The sequence below is a fragment of the Zalophus californianus genome, chromosome 7, assembly GCF_009762305.2.
Source record: "Zalophus californianus isolate mZalCal1 chromosome 7, mZalCal1.pri.v2, whole genome shotgun sequence".
Lineage (NCBI taxonomy): Eukaryota > Metazoa > Chordata > Mammalia > Carnivora > Otariidae > Zalophus > Zalophus californianus.
The window spans coordinates 133,270,034-133,288,853 of NC_045601.1; the positions used below are offsets into that span (position 1 = coordinate 133,270,034).

Below are 18,820 nucleotides of genomic sequence, written 5' to 3' on the forward strand. Positions count from 1 at the left end.
AGTCTTTCGCTTTCATGGAGTCATGGAAGAGGGATTCAAAACCTCTGGTAAGTCAGGGCCACTCAGAAAGGCAGTCTATTTATTCCTTAGGAGAAGAAACTGGAAAATCAGTATAGGCTAACTCTTACAAAATAATATTGAGAGGTAGGAAAGAGGAACACAGAAACCTGTAGCTCCTTCCTCCTTTGCTTTGTTCCCCTAGCACGCTTTGGGTCCCTCTCTTGTAGCATTTAATCCTCAGTCATATAATAGCTGAGTTTCTCACTGGCTTCCGCCTCTACATTGTAGATCCTTTGAAGACAAGACCGTTGCCGGCACCTACCAGAGGGGCCATGACAGAGTAAGTATTCAATAAATATTTGGTATGAACAGATCTACATGGTGGATGAACAGGGGGAGAAACAAAATATCCACGAACACACATGTTGGAGGTAAAGACAGCTTTGTTAATTGTATTAATTTATCTTTTTATTATGCAAAAGCTGAAACATACTCAAAAGTAGAAAACATGGCAGAATGAATCCCTCTTTACTAATTACGATAACATATGGCCAATCTCGCTTCATTTATCTGTCCCCTCCCTACTGGATTGCTTTACACAAAGCCCAGATGCCATATTATGTCATCTGTGACTACATTAGTATGTGTCTTTAAAACAGTAAAGAGACTTGCCTTTTTAAAGAGTCTAATCACAGCTCTGTTAACACACCAGGAAGCAGCGCAGTAGTTCTTACTGCTATCAAATATCAGATTAGTATTCAGATTTTCCATTGTCTTGTAAATTTTTTGTCCAGTTGGTATGGGAGAATCAGAATCCAAATAAGAACTGCACATGATTTAGTTGATAAATCTCTTAGGACTTTTTTTTTCTTTCAAGCTTTTTTTTTTTTATAAAGATTTTATTTATTGGAGAAAGAGAGTGAGAGAGCGAGAGAGAACAAGCTGCAGGGAGGGGCAGGCTCCCGGCTGAGCAGGGAGACTGACTCGGGGCTTGATCCCAGGACCCTGAGATCACGACCTGAGTGAAAGGCAGGCTCAGACTGACTGAGCCACCTAGGCTCGCCTCTTTTGAGTTTTTATTTAAATTCCAGTTAGTTAACATACAGTGTAATACTCGTTTCAGGTGTACAATATAGTGATTCGACACTTCTGTAGAACACCTGATGCGAATCACAAGTGCCCTCCTTAATCCCCATCACCTATTTAGCCCTTCCCCCCACGCACCTCCCCTCTGGTGACCATCAGCGTGTTCTCTATAGCGAAGGGTCTGGTTCTTGGTTTGCGTCTCTCTCTCTCCTTTTTTCCCATTGTGTGTTTGTTTTGTTTCTTCAATTCCACATATGAATGAAATCATACGGTATTTGTCTTTCTCTGACTGGCTTATTTCACTTAGCATTATACTCTCTGGCTCCATCCATGTTGTTGCAAATGGCAAGAACTCATTCTTTTTGATGGCTGAGTAATATTCCATTATATATAGATACCACCTCTTCTTTGTCCATTCATCAGTTGATGGCCCCAGGGGCCATTTCTGTATCTTGGCTATTGTAGATAATGCTGCTGTAAACATCAAGGGGCATGTATCCCTTTGAATTAGTATTTTTGTCTTCTTTGGGTAAATTCCTAGCAGTATAATTGCTGGATCGTAGGGTAGTTCTATTTTTAACTTTTTAAGGAACCTGCATAATGATTTCCAGAGTGGCTGCACCAGTTTGTATTCCCACCAGCAGTGCACGTAGATTCCTCTTTCACCGCATCCTTGCCAGCACTTGGTATTTCTTGTCTTTATGATACTAGCCATTCTGAAAGGTGTGAGGTGATATTTCATTGTGGTTTGGATTTACATTTCCCTGATGATGAGTGATGTTGAGCATCTTTTCATGTGTCTGTTGGCCACCTGTATGTCTTCTTCGGGAAAATGTCTATTCATGTCTTCTCATTTTTTAATTGGATTACTTGTTTTTTGGGTGTTGAGTTTTATTAAATTCTCTATATGTTTTGGATACTAATGCTTTATCAGATACGTCATTTGCAAATATCTTCTCCCATTCCATAGGCTGCCTTTTAGTTTTGTTGATTTTTTCCTTCACTGTGCACAAGCTTTTTATTTTGATGAAGTCCCAATAGTTTATTTTTGCTTTTATTTCCCTTGCAGCAGGACACCTATCTAAAAAGAATGTGCTGCAGCTGATGTCCTATGGCCTGTGTTTTCCTCTAGGATTTTTATGGTTTCATGTCTCACGTTTAGAGTCTTTAATCCATTTTGCATCTATTTTTGTGTAGGGTGTAAGAAAGTGGTCCAGTTTCATTCTTCTGCATGTTGCTGTCTGGTTTTCCCAACACCATTTGTTGAAGAGACTTTTTTCCTTTGGGTATTCTTTCCTGCTTTTTCAAAGATTAATTGCCCATATATTTGTCGGTTCAGATCTCTTAGGACTTCTTAATCTTTAGGTTCACCTTTTACTCTTCCTTGCAATTTATTTATTGAAGAAGCCAGATCCTTTGCCTGTAGAATTTCCCACAGTATGAGTTTTTACTAATTGTATCCCCATGGTGTAGTTTATTTTTCTATTTGCTGTATTTCCTGTAAACTGGTAATTAGAACCAGAGGTTTGATCAGATTTTTAATTTTTTGGCAAGAAGACTTCAGAGGTAGGGTATGTGCTTTCTAATGCCTGGCATCGGGGGCACATAATACCTTGTCCCTCACCTTTGTGGGGTGAATTTTGACCAGTGAGCACAGGTATTGTCAGCCTGAGCCCTCCATTATAAATATTCTCATCTGCATCTTGCCTAATGGTTTTAGCAACCATTGATAATTATCGTTAAGATCAGGCATTAGCAGACTTTTTCTATAAAGGGCTGGGTAGTGACTATTTTCAGCTTTGCAGACCATATGGTCTCTGTCATTGCAGTGGGCCCGCAGCTTTAGGCAAATGTAAATGATGGGCATGGCCGTGTTCCTATGAAACTTTATTTACCATCTTAGATTTGGCCCGCTAGCCATTATTTGCCAACCCCTGACCTACAACCAATTATTTCATTAGGGGTTGCAAAATAATATAATAATTCTATCATTCTTTGTTTATTAATTGAAGTGCATCTGTAAAGAATTTCACCTCGTCAATTATTGATTACTCTAAGGAACTGTTTGTAAAGGAAAAGCAGGATAAAGGCTTGAGTCTTTCCCTTTATCTATTTTCAGAATAAGGAGTTGGTTTCTCAGCATCTTCCAGAGGTGATCATTTTGGTTTAAGTATCATCATGAAATTATGGATATTAAGCATATTTGATATTTCAGTCTTCCTAGACTTAGACCCTGTAGACACCCAGGAGAACCCTATCACTGGTGTCTCTTGGTAGTCACATTGCCGTCATGTGGAACTTTGGAGGTACTGTTAGCTCCGGGGCAGAATGTCTCAGTTGTAGGTTTTTTTAAATTGCGGTATAATTGACATACAGTATTATATTAGTTTCAGGTGTACAACAGAGTGATTTGACATTTGTGTCCATTGCAAAAATGGTCACTACAAGTCTTGTTACTGTCTGTCATCTTGCAAGTTAATACAGTGTTGTTGAATTCACCCCTATCCTCAACACCTTTCCCCTCTCCAGCCACCTCTCTCTGTATCTATGAGTCTGGGATTTGTTTTGTTTTATTTGTTTTTATTTTTTAGATTCCAATATAAGTGAAATCATGTAGGTTTTTGTCTGTCTTATTTCATTTAGCAAATTCCCTCAAGGTCTATCCATGTCGTTACAAATGGTAAAATATCATTCTTTTTTATGGCTGAGTAGTGTTCCACTATCTCTATCTCTATCTATATATATCTCGTATCTTTATTCATTCATCTATGGATAGGCACATAGATTGTTTCCATATCTTGGCTATTGTAAATAATGCTACAGTGAACATAAGAATGCACGCATCTTTTTGAATTGGTGTTTTCATTTTTTTTTTCAGCTAGATATCCGGTAGTGGAATTGCTGGATCATATGGTAGCTCTATTTTTAATTTTTTGAAGAACCTCCAACAGTATGTTTTCCATAATGGCTGCACCAATTTACATTCCCACCAACAGTGCACAAGGATTCCATTTTCTCCACATCCTCGCCAGCACTTGGTATTTCTTGTCTTTATGATACTAGCCATTTTGACAGGTGTGAGGTGACATCTTATTGTGGTTTTGATTTGCATTTCCCTGATGATTGGTGATATTGAGCATCTTTTCATGTGTCTGTTACCCATCTGTATGTCTTCTTTGGAAAAATTTCTATTCAGAGCTTCTGCCCATTTTTAAATTAGATTCTTCAGGCTTTTTTGTTTTGTTTTCGTTATTAGGTCATAGGTTTTTTTTTTAAATATATTTTGGATATTAACCCCTTATCAGATACATGATTTGCAAATATCTTCTCTCATTCAGTAGGTTGCCTTTTCATTTTGTCGATGGTTTCCTTCACCATGCGGAAGTTTTTTAGTTTGATGTAGTCTCATTTACGTTTGCTTGCCTTTTTCTTGCCTTTGGGGCCAGATCTTGAGAAAAACATCATAAGACCAATGTCAGGGAGCTTGCTGCCTAGGTTTTATTCTAGGAATTTTATGGTTTCGGGTCTTACATTCCAGTCTTTAGTCTATTTTGAGTTGATTTTGGTATGGTATAACATAGTGGCCCAGTTTCATTCTTTTGCATGTAGTGGTCTGGTTTTCCTAACGTCATTTGTTGGAAGACACTGTCCTTTACATATTGTATATTCTTGCCTTCTCTGTCACAAATTAATTGTCCATATAAACGCAGGTTTATTTATGGGCTCTCTGTTCTTTTTGATGTGATTGTAAATGGGATTGTTTTCTTGATTTCATTTTCTGATAGTTCATTATTAGTGTATAGAAATGCAATACATATTTGTATATTAATTTTTTTATCCTGCAACCTTACTGAATTCATTTATTCTAACAGTTTTTTTTGACGGCATCTCTAGTTTTCTATCTATAGTGCCATGTCATCACTACAAATGGTGACAGTTTTACTTCTTCCTTTACAATTTGTATGCCTTTTATTTCTTTTTCTTACTTAATTGTTGTGGCTAGGACTTTGAACACCATGGTGAATAACAGTGGGAATAATGGCTTGTTTTGTTCATAATCTTAGAGGATAAGCTTTCAGCTTTTCAGAATTGTGATACTAGCTGTGGTTTTGTCATATATGGCCTTAGGCATTTACTGTCCTTCCATAGTTTTATTACAATAAAAACATAGAGTTTTTATTGTAAATCAGTGTTGAACTTTGTCAAGTGTTTTTTTTGTATCTATTGAGATGATTATGTGATATTTATCTTTATGTGATATTTATCTTTAATTTTGTTAATGTGGCATATCACATTGATTCACAGGTGTTGACCTTGCTTTGCTGGAGTAAATCCCACTTGATTATGGCATATGATCTATTAATGTATTGTTGAGTTCAGTTTGCTAGTATTTTGTTGAGAATTTTTGCATTATGTTCATTAGGGATATTGACCTGTAATTGTGTGTGTGTGTGTGTGTGTGTGTGTGTGTGTGTGTGGTACCCTTGTCTGGTTTTGGTATGCTGACCTCATAAAATGAGTTTGGAAGCTTTCCCTCCTCATCGGTTTTTTGGAAGAATTTGAGAAGGATAGGTATTAAATCTTTGAATGTTTAGTAGAGTTCATTATTGAAGCCATCTGGCCTTGGACTTTTGTTTTTGAGGTTTTTTGATTATTGATTCAATCTCCTTACTAGTAATTGTTCTATACAGATTTTCTGTTTCTTCATGAATTAGTCTTGGCAGTGTGTGTCCTTACTTCTGAAGTGAGTGTCTCATAGGCAGATGGATCTAGTTTTATTATTCATTTAGCCACCCCATGTTTTTTGGTTGGAAAATTTAGTCCATTTTTATTATTTAAAATAATTATTGATAGGCATATGCTTATTGCCATCTTGTTAATTGTTTTCTGGCTGTTTGTGTAGTTCCTCTCTGTTCCTTTCTTCTCTCTTCCCTTGTAGTTTGATGACTTCCTTTACTATTACATTTCAATTTCTTTCCCATTTTTTCTTTTGTGTATTAAGTTTTTGCTTTGTGGTTTACGGTAAAGTTCACTTATAACTTCCTAGGCATACAACAGTCTGCTTTGAGTTCAACTGAAATTTGAACACTGCCAGACTCTACATTTTACTCCCCCTACCATACTTTTGATGTCTTTTTTCACATCTTTTTATTTTATGGAACCCTTAACTAATTATCGTAGTTTTAGTTAATTATACTAATTTTGTCTTTTAACCTGTGTAGTAACTTTATACATCATTAATATACTACCTTTACTATATATTTACCTTTTCCAGTGAGATTTTATTTCTTCAAGTACGTTTTCTGCCCCTTTTTCTTTTCTTTTCCTGGGACTCCGATATTTGACTTATTCCACCTGATGTTGTTGCAGAGATCCCTTAAGTTACCTTCGTTTTTAAAAGTTCTTTTTTCTTTTTGTTGCTCTGTGTGGGTGAGTTCCATTGCTTTATCCTCCAGCACGCACTGGTAGATCTTTCTGCCTCGTCCAGCCTTCCGTTGAACCCCTCTAGTGTATTTTTCAGTTCATTTACTCTGTTCTTCAGCTCTGTGACCTCCATTTGGTACTTTTCTATGTTTTCCGTCTTTTTGTTGAAGTTCTCATTGTGTTCATGCATTCTCCCAAGTTCAGCGAGCATCTTTCTGGACCATCATTTTGAGTTATCAGGTAGATTTCTTAATCTCTGTATCATTAAGGTCTTTTTCTGAGGTTTTGTCTTGTTCTTTAGTTCAGAACGTGTTTCTCTATTTCTTCATTTTGCTGGACTCTCTGTGTTTGTTTCTGTGTATTAGGTCTAACCGGTAGCTGCCTCTCCCAGTCCTGAAGGAGTGGCCTTGTGTAGGGGATGATCCTTCTTGTTCAAACCTGCCCTAGCTCCTGGTTGTCTTTCAAACCTTTGTGACTGTCTAAATGGCCTGATTGGCCTCACTGATGTGGACGTACCCAGATCTGCCCGTGATCAAGGGGACGAATCTTGTTTAACACCTAGTTCCAGGCCGACTGGGAGCCAGACCCTCGGGCAGCAGCTGTTAAGTATGCAAGTACATACAGTCCTGTGGGGCTACAGTTCGAAGCTGTAGGAAGGCCCCAGGGCTGCGCGAGGATGGTGTCTCCCGGCTTCTGTTCCCTGGGTTTGCTGAGCCTCCGTCCAGAGGTGTGGGAAGCTTGAAGCCTGTGCCTCAGGCTGAAGCTCCAGGCTAAGTAAATAGGCCTTCTTCCTCAGGAAGATTGGGGTCGTGGTTCCTTCTGTCGTCTGCGGAGCAGTTCCCTGGAGGGGGTGGCCTGCCAAGAGCCAGCCCTCCGTCTGTCCGATTGTTGCATTGATGTGGCGCTCTGGTGCTCAGGACGGAGCTGCGGTGTGGATGGCCCAAGCCTGCAGGCTTTGGCCAGGCCGCCGGCCAGCGTAGGCGCTGGGGCAGGCTCGCATCAGGAAGGCAAACGCCCGGTGTGTGTGCGCCCCCGGGCTGCCGCAGAGCGGCCCTTCCTGCTGCTTATTAGCCAACAAGGCAGGGGCCTCTTTCTGCCGCTGTCCCGCCCAGGACGCTACAGTTTTCAGTTTTGTTAGGTAAGGAAAACATTTACTGTCTGTTAAACTCAGAAATCAGATTCTTTTGTGCAGTTTTACGTATTTGGAGCTCGGTTAATAGACTTGCTTTTAGCATGACAAGGTCACCTGGTGTGGAGCCAGACTGACATTTAAAAGTTCAGAATGCAGCATTATTTCATTAGCCTACAATGTGAAATTAGATTTCATGCCATATGTTTTCTCATTAGTGCCACGTGGGGGAAAAACGGGCATATTTGAAGAGCTCAAGTTTTGGTACATACCAAAAAACTCTCTCTTGATATACATCAGGCCATATTTCACTTAGCTCAGTTGGCTCTGATAATGTTCTTCCTCGCTTCTTTTCTCCGTTACTTCAGCTCTTCAAATGCATCGTTTTCTCTCTGCCCTGGCCAAACTTTCACCCCAGACCCATCTCCTTAGATGTTTATGGTTATGTGTGGACTCCTCTCATTGTTTGTCCAATTGGCAGGCTTGCTGCTCTGACACGTCCCTTCACCCTTTCTTTCCTTGGATTTACAGATGACCTTTTTTCTTTTTTTCCTTCTCATCTTCTTGATGATTCTTTTCCTCTCTTCTCTTTTCCCAGCCCATTAACAGTGTTCCCAGATCTTGTTTATATATCCTCAGCATTTCTCTTTCTAAGTTACTCTAACTTCCTGGGGAAGCTCGTGGGTTTGCCACTCTTATTTAGGTGATTTCAGTTACCCCCCACATGCAGATGACTTTTGGAACTCTGTGTCTCACGCTGAGCTCTGATGTTTCTATTTCTGTATTTGTTGTGGAATATAAGATGTTTCAACTTTGACTTTTTCTAACACATAAAAATAAAATCCAAGGGAAGGGAGCACCTCATGTTCTTGAGATACCTTTTATTTTATTTTATTTTATTTTTTTAAAGATTTTATTTATTTATTTGAGAGAGAGAATGAGATAGAGAGAGAGAGTACGAGACGGGAGAGGGTCAGAGGGAGAAGCAGACTCCCTGCTGAGCAGAGAGCCCGATGCGGGACTCGATCCCGGGACTCCAGGATTATGACCTGAGCCGAAGGCAGTCGCTTAACCAACTGAGCCACCCAGGCGCCCTTGAGATACCTTTTAAATGTACTTGTGTCACTCATGGAGCCCCTGGCTACTGGTTGATCAGTGAAAAGATTTTGAAGATGGGTTTATTTTATTTTTGTGGTTTTTTTTTTTTTAATTTATATTTTAGGTGGTTAACATACAGAGCAAAATTGGTTTCTGGAGTAGAATTCATTGGTTCATCACTTACATACAACACCCAGAGCTCATCATAATGAGTGTCCTCCTTCATCCCCATCCCCCAGCTAGTCCAGCCCCCACCCACCTCCTTCAACCCTCAGTTTGTTCTCTATTGTTAAGAGTCTCTTATGGTTTATTTCCTTCTCTCCTTACCCCCCTCCCATATGTTCTTCTGTTTTTTTCCTTAAATTCCACATATGAGTGGTATCATATGGTATTTGTCTTTCTCTGACTGGCTTATTTCACTTAGCATAATATTCTCTAGCTCTATCCATGTTGTTGCAAATGGCAAGATTTCATTCTTTTTGATGGCTGAGTAATATTCATTATATATATACACATAGCATCTTATTTATTCATTCATCATTTGATGGACATTTGGGCTCTCTCCATAGTTTGGCTATAGTTGAGAATGCTGCTGTGAACATCGGGGTGCATGTATCCCTTTGAATTAATATTTTTGTCTTCTTTGGGTAAATACCTAGTAGTACAGTTGCTGGATCATAGGGTAGTTCTATTTTTAACTTTTTGGGGAACCTCCGTAATGTTCTCCAGAGTGGCTGCCCCAGTTTGCGTTCCCACCAACAATGCAAGAGGGTTCCCCTTTCTCCGCATCCTCGCCAACACCTCTTGTTTCTTGTGTGTTAATTTTAGCCGTTCTGACAGGTGTGAGGTGGTATCTCATTGTGGTTTTGCTTTGCATTTCCCTGATGATGGGTGATGTTGAGCATCTTTTCATGTGTCTGTTGGCCATCGGGATGTCTTTTTTGGAAAAGTATCTATTCCTGTCTTCTGCCCATTTCTTAACTGGATTATTTATTTTTTGGGTGTTGAGTTTGATAAGTTCTTTATATGTTTTGGATATTAACTATCAGATACGTTGTTTGCATATATCTTCTCCCATTCCGTAGGCTGCCTTTTAGTTTTGTTGATGGTTTCTTTCACTGTGCAGAAGCTTTTTATCTTGATGAAGTCCAAATGGTTCATTTTTGCTTTTGTTTCCCTTGCCTCTGGCGACATGTCTAGTAAGAAGTTGCTTACTTCTTAGAACGCAGGTGCTTTCTGTTTTTTTTTTTTCTCTAGGACTTTGATGGTTTCCTTTGTCACAGTTTGGTCTTTCATCCATTTTGAATTTATTCTTTTGTATGGTGTAAGAAGGTGGTCTAGTTTCATTCTTCTGCATGTTGCTGTCTGGTTTTCCCAACACTATTTGTTGAAAAGACTGTCTTTTTTCCACTGGATATTCTTTCCTACTTTGTCAAAGATTAGTTGACCATATAGTTGTGGGTCTATACCTGAGTTGTCTATTCTGTTCCATTGATCTACGTGTCTGTTTTTGTGCCAGTACCATATTGTCTTTTTTTTTTTTTTTTTAGTACCATATTGTCTTGATGACGACAGCTTTGTAATGTAACTTGAAGTCTGGAATTGTGATGCCTCCAGTTTTGTTTTTCTTTTTCAAGATTGCTTTGGCTATTTGGGGTCTTTTGTGGTTCCATACAAATTTTAGGCTTGTTCTTGCTCTGTGAAAAATGCTGGTGGTATTTTGATAGGGATTGCATTAAGTGTGTAGATTGCTTTGGGTCGTATAGACATTTTAACAGTGTTTGTTTTTCTAATCCATGAGCATCAAATGCTTTTCAATTTCTTTGTGTCCTCTTCAATTTATTTCATAAGTGTTCTATGGTTTTCAGAGTACAGATCTTTTACCTCTCCAGTTAGATTTATTCCTAGGTATCTTATTGTTTTTGGTGCAGTTGCAAATGGGATTGATTTCTTGATTTGAAGATGGGTTTAAAGCTTTCTGAAAGTTATCTCTCAGTAGTTATTTATTTTAATTTAATTTAATTTTATTTGTGGCAGTCATCTGATTTATAAAAAGATGCAACAAATTTTAAAATGATACAAAATACCAGTTTCAAAACAACATCAGAAAGTGAGTCTGTTTAACCATACTCAGCTCATAACAAAGCAAATGAGTAAGTGGAATAATAATTCATGCTATAGCATAATGCTGTAAGAATTGGTAACAGGAAAAGTTGGTAAAAGAAGGCAGAGGAACTCTATTAAGAATTAGAACCGAGGGGCTCCATAATCAATTGGCATCTGCTCAGTGTTGTACCTATGGTTAGAAATGTCCCTGATGGGAACTCCAGGGATCTTCCGGATCCTTCCCTTAAGATCCCAGTCAGCTGTGGCCACAGTATAACACTCGTGTTGAGTTACTCCCTATACTAAGCAGTCATCTGCTTCCTTTGTGTGTGCATGGTAATTGTTCACATCTTGGATCCTTGACAATCCTTAGAGCCACTCGATACTTCTGCCCCAATTTCTCAATTTCAGCAGTTATATAAGGGATACACTTGGCATACAGACAGTCCATCTTTGACTGTTTTAAGTTGAGTTTGGCTTTATTAGAAAGGTTGATAAAGTTAGTATCAACCAGGTTGTGGTAAGGTGGGCCCAGCTGTGGGTTTTATTGGAAGAATAGGTAGGAGGGATGTTGGGGGACTTCTCTTTCCCTGAGTGCACTGTGATCTTTCTTTTTAGGGGTCTTAATCTATCCTTCTCTAAGCCTCTCATCTCTGAGACTAAGCATTCACTTCATGGTTGCATGCATCCTTGCTTTCTTTTGCTTCCTCATTTCACACGGCACTCTTGTGAATAGCAGTTTATTTTTCTCTTCCATTACATCCTGTCTGCGTTGGCCCAGTCTCTGCTGGCTGTCCTTTGCTTCAGACTACTCTATGACATTACTTCTGTATTTAACATTTCTTGTCCCACTACACATTTCCCTCCTTTCCGTGAAGATTTTCCAGACTCATTCTGACCACCTTCAGGGATGCCAGCAGCTGAGCTGTATTTTTCTCTCAACCATAAAATAAAGAGTAATTTATTTTTTTCATAACTTAAAAGCTTCCCTAAGCCAATTATTTTCTGGGCTGATAAGAAAGCCGTGCTCTTCTGGGTTTGCCTTTTGAGAATATGAGTGTTTAATATGTCTGTCACACAACACAGTTGCTTAACCTTAATATGTAATAAATATAAAACTATCTTCCCTAACAGTGTGCTTCTTTTCCTGTACAACTCTCACTTTTATTTCATCAAAAAAAAATTGCAGCTTTTCACTGTACCCTAATCTTCACCGTCAAGTGTATGTCAATCAGTAATGCATTATGTAGCCGTGTGGCGGGGTGATATAGTCATTAAGATTGAGTCTGAAAAGCCTATTGAGAAACGCCATTCAGGGCAAATAAATGCAATAAAATCTAACTATAGTTCTGCTTCTCCTTGCCAATCTTGAATTAAGACATACAGCAAATGTGGTAGGATTTAGAAAGTGATATTTTCCCCTTTATAAACCTTTTTTCCCCTTATTAATTGAAGCATTTCATTAACTGGATTGTTCTCATTTTGCTGAGTCAGAGCGCAGTTGGACTTTGGTAACTGTAAATATATTCCCTTTCAGGAGGTATTTTAAACATTTTTATTAATGCTGGGGAAGAGATGATAGATCATTTAGAATTATGGGAAGTGAGCAAAACACTTTGGGGAAAGATGAAATGGAAAAATATTTTTGTCACTTTGTTCTTATTTTAGAGTAATATTATAAAAATAACATCTTTCTAGCTTTTGTTGTCTATAATAATTTTGAGAAAGCTGTATTTAGATATAGTAATGATGACTGTTTTGCTAAGTATATAAAGATACGTTTAGAGAAAATGATAAAGTCTTAAAGACAACATATACCTTGTCAGGTTGCTGTCCGGACATTTACAGAGCAACAGTCCTAAAGGATTTGTATCCTATAACTGCTACTAATGCATATCTTTGAGCCTACACCTGATGCTGACAGCAGACAAATATGTATGAAAACTGCAGATTTTCAGTGGTGAAGATAAAGGAATTCATTCATTTGTTCAACATATATTAAAGGCTTCCCAGATGCTATGATTTATGAATATTTTGACGTACATATTTTATAGTTAAAGATTTTTGGGAAGTTCAGCTGATCAGATTCAATATTTCTTTGTGGAAATGATGGGGTATTAGATTTATTATTTATTTATTTTAAAGCTTTTATTTATTTGACAGAGACGCAGTGAGAGAGGGAACACAAGCAGGGGGAGTGGGAGAGGGAGAAGCAGGCTTCCCGCGGAGCAGGGAGCCCAATGCGGGGCTCGATCCCAGGACCCTGAGATCATGACCAGAGCCGAGGGCAGTTGCCCAACCGACTGAGCCACCCAAGCACCCCTAGATTTATAATTAAAAAATCTAGGTTAAAAATGTATGGCATTCAGGACCATCAAGACAAAGTGCTGACTTTGTCACATCCTCCGGAGGGTGCGGTACACTATCATGGATGGATGGAGAGCAGAGGAATCTTGGAGATCATTCAGTATATTTATTTATTTGGCAGGTAGTTACTCTGGGCTGGCTTCTGATAGGTGCTTGTGCTATAGTGATAAACAATGTATCAAAGGCTCTTGTATTCTTAGAAATTACGTTCCAGTAGTGGAGATTGAGGGCAGACAAACAAATTAGTTAAATTGCGCTTGTGGAAGGTTGTTGAAGAAAGAAAATGGTGCTATGATAGAAAATAAATGGTAAGGAATTTTGATTTTTTTTAAGATTTTGTTTATTTATTTATTTGTCAGAGAGAGAGGGAGAGAGCACAAGCAGGGAGGGTGGCAGGCAGAGGGAGAGGGGAAGCAGGCTCCCCGCTGAGCAGGGAGCCTGATGCAGGACTCAATCCCAGGATCCTGGGATCATGACCTGAGCCGAAGGCAGACGCTTAACCGACTGAGCCACCCAGGCGTCCCAATGGCAAGGAATTTTTAAAAATGAGGTAATTAGGCAGGTGCTCCTTGAAGACTTTGTACTGAAGTTGAGATCTGTAAAGGAGAATGAGCTTGGCAAGGACAATTCACATCAAGGACATAGCCTAAAGTAGAAAAGAGCTTGGACTGTTCACGGAACTTAACAAAGCCTTATGTGACAGGAAGGCAGTGTGGACAGCGGTTCAAGGTGGGACTGGACAGAAGGCAGGGGCCACACCGTAGTGCCTTGCTGTATGGAGTTTGGATTTTAACCTGTACTTAGCGGAAAACAATGGAATACGAAATAGATATAATCTAATTTATATTTTTGGAAACTCACTTTTGGCTATTGTAAGGAAAACAGTTTGTAGTGGGGCAAGCTTGGAAGTGGGAAGAATAGTTAGGAGGCAGTGTTATAGTGGACAAGGTTGAAGGTCACATGAAGGTGGAAGATGAGAGACATGCTGTGGAAGCAGAATTGACTTGACTTGCTAATAGATTGGATGTGAGGATGAGACACAGTGTAGAATCAAAGATGACTCCTAGTTGGAGTCATTTTGGCTGAAAAACTGAGAGAATGGTGGTGCCTTTTTGTTATGATGGGAAAACTGTGTTGGGTGGGAGTCAGAGATGAAAACTAAGACTGGTCTTAGACTTAGGTTAAACTTGAAATATATGTTTTTAAAGATTTATTTCTTTTGGAGAGAGAGAAAGAGTGTGAAAGTGGCGGGTGGGGAGGGGCAAAGGAAGAGCGAGAAAGTCAAGCAGACTCCATCCTGACTGGGCTCCACGCGGGGCTCGATCTCATGACCCTGAGATCATGACCTGGGCGAAGTCAAGACTTGGATGCTTAACCGACTGCACTACCCAAGTGCCCCAAATTTGAAATATTTGTAAGAATACAGGTGGTGGTGTTCAGTAGGCAGTCTGGAACCCAGAAGAAAGGTATGAGCTGCAGATATAAAACTGGGGGGAGTTGTCAGATGGTATTTAAAGCTGTTGGAGTAGATGAGACAATCCAAGGGAAAGATTGCAAACAGAGAAGAACAGTGGCTCAAGGCCAAGTGCCAGGATGCTCCAACATTTAGAGATTTGAGAGAAGAGGAACTGGCAGAGAACACTGAGAAAAAGCGGTCAGCAAGAGAGCTGGAACAGTGCTTCAATCGCTGCAGCAATGAGAAGAGAGGGTTTCAGGAGGAAAGGGGTGGTCTTTGGGTAGAAGGCTCTTGAGAGGTGAAATAAGATGAGGACAGAAAAGGATCCATTTTTATAATCGGTTTCTGCTTTCAGAAATTTCATCCTATTTGTCTTTGCATCCCCAGCATCTGGCATCTAGCCTGACACAAAATAGGCCTGAGGAGAATACTTGTTGAATGATTAAATGAAGGAGACAGTGACAAGAGAGAGCTAGATCATGAGTCTATCAAGAATTAAACCCAACTGTTGCTCTTTTGAGTGAGTTTCCATAGCAGTTGATACAACTTTAGTTGTATTAGTAATTAGTAATTACAATTAGTATTTGTACTAATTGTACATTATAATATAATATAGTATACATTGTAAATGTATACTAGTATACAATTAGTAATTGTACTAATACACTGATAAAAATATATCAAAAGTCTTTGATTTTCAAAATGGTTTCTGGAGCATAACCGTATTGTTTTTTGACAAGTAGATATATTACTTCTGTCTTCCTAAAGAAAGGTAGTTACATTGGTTTGGAAGAAGAAGGAATATTTGTGTGTGTGTGTGTGTGTGTGTGTAATATTAGTTTCATTTGCTGGAATTGGCATCGCAATAATTAAGCTACTTCCACCTAAGTTTGAAATTGTAGAAATGGTACAAAGAAATTGGCATCACAATAATTAAGCTACTTCCACCTAAGTTTGAAATTGTAGAAATGGTACAAATGTTAGTTTCTTTAGATATTTTATTCTTTCTTGATATGGTTAGAGAGTTTTATTAAAGCCTTGGCCAATGGAAATTATGGAGGAAGGCATTAATAGCAAAGAGATCTGTTTAATGGGAAAGGATTCAGTCACTTTTAATAATGTAATTTGCAGCCCTTGATCTTCTTAAATCATATCTTTGCCCCTTCCAAGTAAAGAGGAAGGTACAAAGCAAACAATCTAAACTTATAAGACTTCTTCATTATCTGTTAATGCCTCATGTAGATAGAATAAATAAGAAAAACATAATGAAATTTTTCTTTTAATTCATCAGGTAGTGTTGACTTCATATTATGAATTGAAAAATTGCAAAAAGATTATGCTTTACTTGCAGTGTGCTCTATCTAGAGACAAAACCTGTGTCTCTTTTGGTACTGCATTCAATGTGGAGTCTTCTATGTACCACCAGTTTAGAAGACTGCAGTACTTTAAAAATATCAATGGATACGTTATTTCTAAATTTCTTATAGCACCCATATAGTGCTTATTTTTGCAGGATATTTATGCCTATATATTTCATTGAATCCTCATGACAACCTTGTGAGGCAGTGTTCTTGATCTTTTAGCTCAAAATCACATAACCAGTCAATATCAGAGCCAGCCCGCAAATATAGGTCTCCTGATTCCAGATCCCTATGTGTTTCCATTTCAGACTGCCTGAAAGTGATGGTCATGCTCCTGTACATCCAGGGCCCGGAGGTTGCAAATGTGGATAACTATGCATAGGGTGAGGAGTACCTATTTTCCCCCCTTGTTGCTGGACATTCATTGGTTTAAAACCCTAGCATCATAAGATTTTAAGCATCAAAGAATGCATCATTAATCTCTCCATATGTATAAATAGTAGCTTCTTATCCAAAATTAATTGCCTGGAATTCTAGATCATTAATTTGGCTGTATTCCAATAGATTATGATTCTCTATCAAATTAAATTGCTTGGTCTTGGAGGAGGGGTAAAATAAGAGTTTTAATCTTTGAGGGAAGTTTCTGGAATTCTCAGTATGCCGCTAAACAACCATTAAGGGTTATTGGTGTTGCAGGTTAAATTCATTTAGAGTCAGCTGTTGATCCTTTAAGAATGAGTGCTTGCTATCTGTTGAGCCTATCCTTTTAGGGTTTTCTAAGGTATAGCCTTTTATTAGAACAAAAAAGATTGTTTTTAATGAAAAGCCGTAATAGCAAAAACCTGAACTTAAGAAAGTTCAAATATTGCTAATGTTTCCCAAGGGAGAACTATAACTGGGGCTGAGACCAACATTTTGGTGATTCGTAATTATTAATGATAATGAGAGTTTTTCAAACTTTAACTGGAAGCCAAGTTACAAATCTCTAGATGAAAGAACTGGACTTTTTTTAAAAAGATTTTTTTTTTTTTTATTTGAGAGAGAGAGAGAGCACAAGCAGGGGAAAGGAAGAAGTGGGCTTCCCCCTGAGCAGGGAGCCCCCCGTGGGGCTCAATCCCAGAACCCTGGGATCATGATCTGAGCCAAAGGCAGTCACTTAACTGAGCCACCCAGACGCCTCAAAACTGGACTTTCTTAAAGGTAGATGCCACATGTATGGTTTCAGCTTAATTTGAGATTCAAGTACCACAGACACTAAGATTTGGTTTTTGTGAATGAGAGATTTGGCATTAGCGAGATGGATGGCAAGGGTGTGTCATTTGTCAGTAGCTGAGTTTAAAAACCAATGTTTTTGGGGTGCCTGGGTGGCTCATTCGGTTAAGCGTCCAACTCCTGATTTTGGCTCAGGTCATGATCTCAGGGTCCTGGGATTGAAACCCATGTCAGGCTCTGCGCTCATCAGGGAGTCTGCTTGTTTCCCTCTCTCGGTCTCTCTCTCTCAGGTAAATAAATATATTTACATATTTTTTTAAAGATTTTATTTATTTGACAGAGAGAGACACAGCGAGAGAGGGAACACAAGCAGGGGGGTTGGGAGAGGGAGAAGCAGGCTTCCCATGGAGCAGGGAGCCCGATGCAAGGCTCGATCCTGGGACCCTGGGATCACGACCTGAGCTGAAGGCAGACACTTAATGACTGAGCCACCCAGGTGCCCCTAAATAAATATATTTTTAAAAAAACTCCAAAACCAATGTTCTCCCTTGATCATTCACAAAGAAGAATGGTGTTCTAGTGCCCAAATCTTTCCTGTATGTTGGGGGATATAATTATTAGTCAAAGAATTTAGGCTGTCATAAAAAGCAATGCTCATGAAATGACAGTGTTTGGAGTTCGAGGCTCCTTTTGCAAAAGAAGAAATTAAAGGCAGAAGCGAATCGTTAGCACCAACTCTAAAAACAGAAACCATAGATCATGGAAATGATGATACCTTAGTTTGTATCAGGTTTTTTTTTTTTTTTATTAGAGAGCCCTTTAAAATATCTTGACTCATCATGGAGAAAGCAATGTTAATAATGTTTATTTTCCAGGATGGGAGGAGGATCCAGGAAATGAGTTGAAACCTGGCAGTTGTTGCTGTTTCATAAGGGGAGAAAATATAACTTGTCCTGTTGGTGCCAAATTAAAATGGTTGATGGACTCTGGGAGCATGATTCAGGCTAAATGAAACCTGTATGTGAAAGACTTTGAAGAACCTCAACTCACCCTGAGACATAGAAAATTAACTTGTACAGACAGTAGAGTGATACATAGAATAGAGCCCTGGATAGGCCAAAAATAAGATCACAGTGACAGCTTATTTTTTGATGCTCCTTTGTCCTGACTTATGGAATCTTGGAGAAACCAGTTACCTTCTATGGGCCTTTACACATCTATTAAATGGGGATTATAAATGCCCTTCACTGTTGGGAAGGTTATGCAATATTTCTAAAATTTTTGAGCTTCTTAGAGAGATTCTTTTAATTAACAGAAACTATGTGCTTGCTTCCACAGCACATAGACTAATTACCAGAAACTATGGTAAAAAAAATTATAAAAGTTTATATATAGAAAAAATACAAGAACTATATTTTGACCAAGAATTTTCTAACACAAACAAAAATTGCCAGAGCTGCAGGGTTAGGCAGCTTCAGAGTACATAAGAAAGTAAATCTTCAAGGTAGGAGTGATGGCCATGATAAATGAGGAAAATAATTTCTTTAGACAGAGATTAGTTTTGAATTAGGTCAGAAAGGG

General features: G+C 38.8%; 1 protein-coding gene and 1 pseudogene across 2 annotated transcripts in view; one reads left to right on the forward strand and one right to left on the reverse strand.

Moving 5' to 3' along the window:
• Window positions 1-286: 286 nt before the first annotated feature.
• Window positions 287-18,820, forward strand: part of RNF182 (ring finger protein 182) — a 30,146-nt gene continuing 11,612 nt past the window's right edge. The window contains exon 1 of one of the 2 annotated variants that reach the window (XM_027602947.2): window positions 287-340. The gene's annotated coding sequence lies outside the window, so the exon portion shown is untranslated. Of the gene's footprint in view, window positions 341-16,335; window positions 16,411-18,820 lie in introns of those variants that run through there. The other variant, XM_027602948.2, reaches the window with a different exon arrangement.
• LOC113927227 lies at window positions 10,985-11,555 on the reverse strand (annotated as a pseudogene).